The sequence below is a fragment of the Oreochromis niloticus genome, linkage group LG17, assembly GCF_001858045.2.
Source record: "Oreochromis niloticus isolate F11D_XX linkage group LG17, O_niloticus_UMD_NMBU, whole genome shotgun sequence".
Classification (NCBI taxonomy): Eukaryota; Metazoa; Chordata; class Actinopteri; order Cichliformes; family Cichlidae; genus Oreochromis; species Oreochromis niloticus.
Window position 1 is genome coordinate 2,711,886 of NC_031981.2, and position 10,999 is coordinate 2,722,884.

Below are 10,999 nucleotides of genomic sequence, written 5' to 3' on the forward strand. Positions count from 1 at the left end.
AATACACAGGCATTCCTGTCGGAGGGAGACTGAGAACTTGTATTGTTATATCATTAAAACTCAAGACAAAGTGCGGTGAACTTATCATTTTACATCCATATTTTCAGTAAGTGGATGACCTTCAGGTTAAATCTGTCCTTATGCTACCAGTCGTGTGTGAATTCACAGAGATGACCATCTAATCCTCTGCTGTCGTCAGAGATTTTAGATAAGTGGGTGATGGAAAAAACAGAAACTTAATTTAAAGTATTTTTGAAAGCTATAGGCGCTAATGAGCTACTGCATTTCTAGATAATTACCAGAAGAGGGGGCTCTATATCAGCAGTTGTTATTTAACACTGTCATGATCGGAGGCAATAAGACGCAGCGTTCTCAAGCACAAACCGCTTTTTTTTTGAATTGTAGCAGCAGCGTACGTGCCTACATCAATTCCGGAAGCAAACATATATAAAACAGTATTCTAGCGACCTCTAGTGGCTGCCCCCATGGTAGCCTTACTAGAACAACATAAACAGATTTCACAACATCTCCCCCTTTAACAAAAGTACTTTCAACATAAAACAGTGTTGTCAGAACGCAGGACATCACAGGGGTAGACTACCCTCAGTCCTGATAAGGGATTATTCTGCCCTTAGAACATAGAAAGGAGATAGGTCTCAGTCTCTGAATCTGAGAGGTACTTTAATCTCCCGCCCCCTGGAAGTCACTCTCACAGGTGTGGTAGGGCGGAGAGGAGACCCCGGGGCAGGGACTGGCAATGCCTGCCTTACTGGTGGTTCTTGGGAAGCAACCGCCACTTTAGTTGGAGTAGTCGGTGTAGCTGGAACAGTGCTCTGCTGCGGCTCCTCAGGATCAGCGGTGCCTGGGACAGGCTGAAGGTGTCGTCTGTTGCGGCGAGTCACGTTCCCATTCGCCATCTCCACCAAATAGGATCTCGGCTCTTTAGACTTACTGATGACCTTGGCTGGAGTCGTCCACCCCTTTTCCCCGTCAAGCTTCACTACAACATCCTGGCCTGGGAGAAGCTCAGGAAGTGGACGAGCTGAATGTCTGCGGTTGTAGAAGAATCTGTAAGAGTTCTTAGCTGCAGCATCCCGTTGGCACACCGTGTCCCTATCGACTGGACTGGGCAGCAATGTCTGTTCAAGTACTGGGACGGTGGTGCGGATTTGACGTCCTGTCATAAGTTGAGCTGGGCTTGCACCGGTTGCTGCAATTGGTGTAGAGCGGTAACTCATTAAGGCTAAGCAGGGGTCAGGCTGTTTGAGAATGAACTTGGCTGTTTGGACAGCTCTTTCAGCAGCTCCATTTGACTGGGGGTAATGAGGGCTCGACGTAGTGTGGGTGAAGCCATAACTCAGTTTGAAGTCTTGGAACTCCGATGACGTGAACTGCGTCCCATTATCACTGACCAGTTCCAACGGGATGCCCCATCTAACGAACATATGTTTGAGCTTGTTAATGACCTGTCTGCTTGTTGTTGTAGTGAGGGAAGCAATCTCAATGTCTCTTGAAAAATAGTCAACAACGACAAGAAAGTTCCTACCCTCGAGCTCGCACAGATCAGCTGCAATCTTTTGCCAGGGGCCATTGGGCAAAGGAGTAGTCACAAGGGGTTCCCGTCGCTGTGTAGGCTTGTGCTCTCTACAAAAGATGCATGACCTCACCTTGTGTGTTATTTGAAGTCCAATGTTGGGCCACCACACTGTTGATCTTGCGCGCTCCCTACATTTAGTTAGTCCTTGGTGGCCTTCATGTAATTGGTCAAGGACACTGGGTCTGAGTGCTGTAGGAATTACGATGCGATCGTGGTAGAGCACTAGACCATCTGATTCTGAAAGGTGGCTTCTGGCTGCATAAAAACCTTGCAGTGGTGAGTTCTTTGCCATTCTCCGAGGCCACCCTTGTCTGATGAAGATGATTGCTTTTTGAAGCTCTGGGTCCCTCTGTGTAGCTCTACGAATTTCCTCCAACTTATGTGACTTGATAGGTTTGCTTGTCACTACGTTGCTCACATATGCCTTGACCTGGCTGTCTGTCTCGGACGGGCATCCGTGCAGTGGATGTCTGGAGAGTGCGTCTGCCACCACTAACTGTTTACCGGGAACATGCTCAGCAGTGACATTGAATCGCATCAGCCGCATCAGCAGTCTCTGACATCTCAGTGGCGTTTTATCAAGGTCATATGAGTTGATCAAAGGCACCAAGGGCTTATGGTCAGTTTGTAGGCGTACATGACCCATGCCTTGGATGTAGCGGGCAAAACGTTCACAGGCCCAGACAGATGCTAAACACTCTTTTTCGATCTGCGAATATCTTTTCTCTGCGTCTGTGAGCGTGCGAGAACAAAAAGCAACAGGCCGTAACTCCCCCTCATGGTCCTGTAACAGTGCAGCACCCAGACCATAGCTGCTGGCGTCCGCACTGACAACTGTTGGTCGGCCTGCATCATAATAACAAAGTGCTGGTGCAGCCACGAGCATTGCTTTCGCTTTGTTGAATGCTTGCTCCTGAGGCTCGCCCCACACCCATATAGTCTCTTTCTTGAGAAGATTTGAGAGGGGGTGCAGCACCGTGGACAGGCCCGGCAGGAATTTTCCAACATAGTTTATTAATCCGAGTACCTGCCTGAGTTGTTCTACATTGGTGGGGCTGGGCATCCTAGCAATAGCCTCCACCTTGCCATCATCAGGTTTCACACCATCCGCACTGATGATGTGACCGAAGAACTGTAGTTCATTCTTTCCGAAGTGGCACTTGGACCTGTTAAGCTTAAGGCCTGATGCTTTGATTGTCTGTAATACTGCATCTAAGCGTCGGTCATGCTCCTCTTTGTTAGCCCCGAAAACCAGTATGTCATCCATCACGACGACAGTCCCCTCTAGGCCCTTGAGCAAGGTGCTCATGAGCCGCTGGAAGATCTCGGGTGCTGAAGTTATGCCAAATGGCAGGCGTCTGAAGCAAAACCTGCCCATGGGAGTTATGAACGTGGTTAGTTTTTGGCAGCTGGGTTCCAGTGGTATTTGCCAGAACCCACTGGAGGCATCCAAAGTGGAGAAAACTTTAGCCCCTGCTAACTTGGGAGTTATGTCATCCAATGTGGGCAAGATGTACCGTTCACGCTTTACTCCCTTATTCAGACGTTTTAAGTCCACACACACTCTGACCTCATCCTTGTTGCGCTTTGGAGCAGGCACCATTGGTGCACACCAGTCTGTTGGCTCGGTGACTTCCTCAATGATGCCAAGTTTGAGCATGCGCTTTATTTCCTTTTCCACCTTTGGGAGGAGAGGAAAAGGCACCCGGCGTGGGGTGGTTACACTGTACGGCACTGCATCTTCGGTCAGCTCAATTTTTACAGGTTCACAGTTCAGCAGGCCAATTTCTCCAAACACATCCTCTGTTAAGTCACTACTGATTTTGTTAACTCTAGCAACTAGTCCCATGCGCTTCGCCACTGTCTTTCCCAGTAGGTTACTAGCGTACTGCCCTTTTATAACTGTAATCGAGTACTGGTACTTTTGGCCTTTGTACACCGTAGTAGCAAGGAATTTACCCATGCACTTGACTTTTCCACCAGGGCTGTACACAGTTGGCTTACACTGGATAAGTTTGGGTCTCTGTTGTAGCTTATTAAAGGTCGTTTCTGTCATAACAGTGGTGTCTGCGCCTGTATCAATTTTGAAATCAACTGGACTGCCATTTACTAGTAGCTCAATGTCCCAGTCGGCATCTGAGCCTGACTCCTCAATGACTGTAGTTTTTGGCTCAGTTACTACTCCCAGGAAAAGCTCCCCTATGAAGAATGAATCCTCATCTGAATCCTCTACAGCCTCAGCCCTGACCTCTTTTAGCATTTTGGTTTTGCATACAATTTCAAAGTGTCCCAGCTTGTTGCACTTTCTGCATCTTTTATTGCGGGCTGGGCAGTTTTCTCTTTTGTCATGCACCCTGTTGCATCTTTGGCACTTTGGTTTACTCTCACTATGTTGTTGCTCACGTACCTGACGAGGTTGGTAGTAACTCCTTCTCATGCTGTTATAATGCCTCTGTTTCACCTCATTCACAGTGCTTTCCACTCGCTCCGCACTTTGCTGTTTGACTTGTTCACTCTGGCGTGCCAGTTGAATGGCTCTATCCAGAGTTAGGTCCCCCTCGAGCTGCAGTTTTTGTGAAACATCTTTGTCAATTAATCCAATGACGATACGGTCCCGGATCTGCTCGTCTTTACTGCCGCCGAACTCGCAGTGCTGCGCGAGCTCGTACAGGCTCCGCACGAAAGCCTCGACCGTCTCCCCGGCCCTCTGGCTCCGTTTGTGAAAACAGGCGCGGTCGTGGATAACGTTTCTCTTTGGGACGAAGTGCTCATCGAACTTCTGTAAAACCAGATCGTACTCAAACTGTGGACTTGGCCTGGCCTCTGTAGCAGCAGGAAACACAAATGAGCCATATATTGGTTCAGCATCTCTCCCCATGGAGTAAAGAAGCGAGTTCACCTGCACTTCGCCGCTCTCCAGCGCTAGCTTGGACGCCACTCGAAAACGGGAGAATCTCTGCCGCCATATCGGCCACTCCGCCGGCTGTGTAAAGTCGAACGGCTCCGGAGGTCCAAATTTAGCCATTTCTCCGTGTAACTCGGCGTGAAGTCCTCAATTCTGACACCATGTCATGATCGGAGGCAATAAGACGCAGCGTTCTCAAGCACAAACCGCTTTTTTTTTGAATTGTAGCAGCAGCGTACGTGCCTACATCAATTCCGGAAGCAAACATATATAAAACAGTATTCTAGCGACCTCTAGTGGCTGCCCCCATGGTAGCCTTACTAGAACAACATAAACAGATTTCACAACAAACACAAAGAGTGTTACTCTGTGGCGCTCAAAGAAAGACTTCAGCACTCGTGCATGTTTTTTGACTTTTAATTTCTTCAGTGGTGCTTCTGTGTCTCCCATCCCACGAGCCTTTTTCTTTAGATTTTCAGTGCTGTGCTAACGGCTTTGCACTTGATTATTAGGCTTTTGGGGGGGGGGGGTTTGCTCTTCAGGAGTATTGTGTCATCATGGGAGTTACTGAAAGTCTCAGTCAGCCTTTTTCATTGTTGTTCCATTAACATTTCCTCAACATCAGCAGTGAAATCCATCACAGAGCTCATCTGAAACATATCCATCTTTTCCACCATACATAGGTTTTTTAAATTTATTCTTTATCTTTTGGTATTTAGAAACTCTGTAATTAGATAAAACATTAATTTGAGACACTGTGTACATATATATACAAACCGGATTCCAAAAAAGTTGGGACACTAAACAAATTGTGAATAAAAACTGAATGCAATGATGTGGAGATGGCAAATGTCAACATTTTATTCAGAATGTTCTATTGGTGACACATCAAAAGTTTAATCCGAGAAAATGTATCATTTTAAAGGAAAAATATGTTGATTCAAAATTTCACGGTGTCAACAAATCCCAAAAAAGTTGGGACAAGTAGCAATAAGAGGCTGGAAAAAGTAAATTTGAGCATAACGAAGAGCTGGAAGACTAATTAACACTAATTAGGTTAACTGGCAACATGATTGGGTATAAAAAGAGCTTCTCAGAGTGGCAGTGTCTCTCAGAAGCCGAGATGGGTAGAGGATCACCAATTCCCACAATGTTGCGCAGAAAGATAGTGGAGCAATATCAGAAAGGTGTTACCCAGCGAAAAATTGCAAAGACTTTGCAGTTATCATCATCAACTGTGCATAACATCATCCGAAGATTCAGAGAATCTGGAACAATCTCTGTGCGTAAGGGTCAAGGGCATAAACCCATACTGGATGCCCGTGATCTCCGGGCCCTTAAACGACACTGCACCACAAACAGGAATGCTACTGTAAAGGAAATCACAGAATGGGCTCAGGAATACTTCCAGAAACCATTGTCAGTGAACACAATCCACCGTGCCATCCGCCGTTGCCAGCTGAAACTCTACAGTGCAAAGAAGAAGCCATTTCTAAGCAAGATCCACAAGCTCAGGCGTTTTCACTGGGCCAGGGATCATGTAAAATGGAGTGTGGCAAAATGGAAGACTGTTCTGTGGCCAGACGAGTCACGATTCGAAGTTCTTTTTGGAAATGTGGGACGCCATGTCATCCGGACCAAAGAGGACAAGGACAACCCAAGTTGTTATCAAGGCTCAGTTCAGAAGCCTGCGTCTCTGATAGTATGGGGTTGCATGAGTGCGTGTGGCATGGGCAGCTTGCATGTCTGGAAAGGCACCATCAATGCAGAAAAATATATTCAGGTTCTAGAACAACATATGCTCCCATCCAGACGTCATCTCTTTCAGGGAAGACCCTGCATTTTTCAACAAGATAATGCCAGACCACATTCTGCATCAATCACAACATCATGGCTGCGTAGGAGAAGGATCCGGGTACTGAAATGGCCAGTCTGCAGTCCAGATCTTTCACCTATAGAGAACATTAGGCGCATCATAAAGAGGAAGGTGCGACAAAGAAGGCCCAAGACGATTGAACAGTTAGAGGCCTGTATTAGACACGAATGGGAGAGCATTCCTATTGCTAAACTTGAGAAACTGGTCTCCTCGGTCCCCAGACGTCTGTTGAGTGTTGTAAGAAGAAGGGGAGATGCCACACAGTGGTGAAAATGGCCTTGTCCCAACTTTTTTGGGATTTGTTGACACCATGACATTTTGAATCACCATATTTTTCCCTTCAGATGATAAATTTTCTCAGTTTCAACTTTTGTTCCGTGATTTATGTTCTATTCTGAATAAAATGTTGACATTTGCCATCTCCACATCATTGCATTCAGTTTTTATTCACAATTTGTTTAGTGTCCCAAGTTTTTTGGAATCCGGTTTGTACATATATATATATATACATATATATATATATATATATATATATATATATGTATATATGTATATTTATGTACACACACACACATACATACATACATATGTGTATATGTGTGTATACATATATATATATATATATATATATGTATACTTTAAAGTTCTGATGCTGGTCTATAAAGCTCTGAATGGTTTAGGACCAAAATACATCAGTGACCTCCTGACCCTGTATGAACCTTCCAGATCCCTCAGGTCATCTGGATCCTGTTTTTTATCAGTTCCCAGAGTCAGAACCAGACATGGAGAAGCTGCATTCAGCTTTTATGCTCCATATATCTGGGAGTTTGTTCCAGATATATGGAACACTCAGTTTATTTAAATCCAGGTTGAAGACTCACCTGTTCCCAGCTGCATATGAATAAAGCACCAAATCCGCACTGTTTTACTTTTAAGCTTAAATTTCAAAACTTACATGTTAACTACTGATTTTATCTACTGTTCCTTTCTTTTTTTTTCCATTTTAAATCATGCTTTTTATTTGTTTTTGTTTTTTAATTTCTCTGTAAAGCACTTTGAATCACCTTGCTGTTGAATTGTGCTATATAAATAAACTTGCCTTGCCTAAATTGTAGAGCCACCTTTAGCAACAATAACCTGTACAGCTTTATCAGTCTCTCATAATGTTGTTGAGGAGTTTTGAACCACCTGTCTTTATAATCTTGCTTCAGTTTTATTTATACAGCCCCAAATCACAACAACAGTCGCCTCAAGGCGCTTTATATTGTAAGGTAGACCCTACAATAATACATACAGAGAAAAACCCAACAATCATATGACCCCCTATGAGCAAGCACTTTGGTGACAGTGGGAAGGAAACTCCGACAGAACCAGGCTCAGGGAGGGGCGGGGCCATCTGCTGCGACCGGTTGGGGTGAGAGAAGGAAGACAGGATAACGACATGCTGTGGAAGAGAGACAGAGATTAATAACAGGTATGATTCAGTGCAGAGAGGTCTGTTAACACATAGTGAGTGAGGCCTGCACTTAGAATACTTCGGTACAAAGAGGATGTTTATGGTCAAACTCAGTGACAGCAGGTACGATGAAGTGTTTGTGCTGATATCCTGTTTGGTTTGCTTCAAACGTGGTGCTAAACTTCAGCATTGTCCACCCCAAGGACATTGTTCCAGAAGTCTTGTGATTCGTTGTTGCCAAGTTCGTTTTAGACAGAAGAGGGTTTCTCCCGGTAACTTTTGCAAACAAGCCATACTTGTTCAGTCTTTTTCTAACTGTACTGTTGTGTACAACATTTTACATACTAACTGAGACCTGCAGAGTCTTGGGGCATTGTGCGTTCTGTCCTTGTTGCCTGAACAAACAGGAGCATTTGTGATTGTGTTTTCAAAGAAATCCATCCAGGAGCTGAAATATTTCAGTCTGGACGAAGGTAGAGAGCTAAGAGCCCACTGCCTGTATGCATATAAGAATATGTCTGTATACCAACTTGCCTTAAGTTTGTTTTTTTATTCCGACTTGCTATGCAGTGATTTGGACAGCATCTCTGTACAGTAGAAGGTGAGGCTGTCTGCATCTTCCTCTCCCATTAAATCTAATTCAGCTCTGCACAGGCAGGTTGAGTGCTACTAAGCACTGCTTTCTCTCACTAATATGGGGAAACTACAGCTAACAGCACGACCCAATACGAGGTCAGAGAAAACTGCTCTCCCTTTGGTGAGAGTTTGGAAAATGTTGACTGATTTCATCTCGCAGCTGTGCTTCGTCCTGTTTTTCTCCAGTTAGTCCACTTGTCTCTGTTGGCCTTTTAAATGCAACCATATTCTCTCTTTTTTATTTATTTATGTTTTGATGCCATTCTGTCTGGAGCCCCTAACTTCAACTTCAGCTCTGCTCTCCGGAGGGAAATTTGGTTGGCTGCCAGAGCTTAAAATACTCATAAAAGCATCCCACAAATAGGACAGCGAAGCTAAAATATAACTGGAATAAATAACAGATCAGGGTCAAAGGCACCACTCCTGAGAGATAAACCCCAACATCAGGAGATTATTATGACTTGCTGTTGACCCCCCGAGGCTATAAAAGCGTATTAGTTACAGTCTGAGTAAAATACCGAATGCAGGGAGTCATATCACATTAAAACATTTAGTACTTTAAGAAAAAACCCCTGAAATGTTTCTCTTTTGTTTTGGGCAAAATTAAACTGCAAACTGTATTTCTGCAGCAGCTTTGCTCATTACCACAAATAATGTCATTTCAAAAGATCTAATGAGAAGGGAGGCAGGTAGAGACACTCCAGCCTGTGTCCACCATCAGCTTACTGAAATGAGACGCATTCACCATTTTCTGTAACTGCTGTGATGTGCTGTGTGTTAGCACACAAAGACTCTACCAGTAACTAATACTGAATCTTATTATGTTGTTGAAAAGGTTTGTTGTTATTTATCTAAACAAAAAATAAATAACTAAATAAAGTAAAGGACCAGTAATACTTAATTCTTCAAAATATGTATATAGGCAAAAATAATAATACATCGATGCTATACCTAAAAAACAAACAGTCAAAAAAAATGAATTGTGTCAAAGACATAATATATAAATATCAGGGCTGTCAACGTTAACGCATTAATTTGGCGATATCACGATTGATGCAATTAATATTTTTAACGCAATCGACCCATCCGGAGCGCAGAATGACTCAAAATCCCAGAAATGTCTCTGTCAACTCATTTCGGTTAGTTTGTCCAAAGTTCGTCCATCCTGCACTCCAGATGGGTTGATTGCGTTAAAAATTGTAATTGTGTTATTCGTGATGACGCATTAACATGACAGCCCTAATAAATATACAACAATGGACAGTTACATTCCTGAAAAACACACGAACAAACAGCAGGTCATTGCTCCTATTTTAGGCAGCATATAATAAATAAATAAATATATCTCAATACCAATATGACAACTGCACAATATATAAACAAAATTGCTCAATCAGAGAAATGGCAAAAGAGCTAAATCATCATTGAGTGCTGGTAATTTAGTAACCTTTAATGTAACAATCCAGACTGTTCTATAAGACAGCTGAGTCACCTCATAGCCCATTAACAGAGGTAGACTAAAGAGATTTTAGATTCAAACATACATTAAGGCAGGACTTGTTTGAGCAGTCTTGTAGGAATGGGGTCTAAAAGACATGTTGATGGTTTGGGCTGAATTGTTAAAGCATTTAACAACTGAGTTTTTCTATAACAGAAAAACTCCATAAACAGCAACATGCAGCAGAACGGAGGGAACTTTAAATGCTGAAATAAAACGTCAGCGTGTTCAAATATCATCCAACCGTCTCGGCTGCAGCTCCTTGAATATGACATTTACCAGTGTGTAACAAACAGGAAGTTTTTGGACCTTTTCTTTTGAGGACAGTTACAGTTACAGTTACATCCTCAATATTGTCTGTCACAGGTTTAAATGCATAAAAATACTCAACAACTGCCTCTGAGCTCATGTAAGTAAGTAACCAACTGATAAGACGATATAATCCTGACCTTTCATAAGCCCAAGTTTTGACGTTAAAGCTGTACAACTCGCTACAGTTCACGCCATTTATAGGAGCAAATCTGAAAAAGCCACACAGGTTATTCAACTCTAGCAATGAGTATTACAGAAGTATTAACTCTGAGATAAAAACTATTCAGGTCACTTGGAAGCTTCTTTGAAGTAAAAACCATCCAGTGAGATTATGTAACCATTGTGAGAGAGTTTTGTATATTTCAGGTTTGCCTTTTTTCTGCATATTCACCAAAAATAGATCCTTATTTGATTGGAATGACCTACTTAGTTTGACACATGCATCATGTTCAAACAGTACACCCGTGCATTGATGAGTCAGATCTGGGATCAGTGGCTCTACAGGACATTTAGAGTAGTTAATATACCACAAACACTTTGCCTTTGACTTTGATGGAATGAACATAGCTCAGAAAGTTGAGATGGGGCAACAAAAGGCTGGAAAAGTTATGACATTTATGCATTCCCACTCCAACACAGCTGAATCAAATGGTTGGATTACCTCCTCTTCAGCATGCCATCAAGTTTGGCAAAGGCCTAATAACAAGCCATTCATTTGA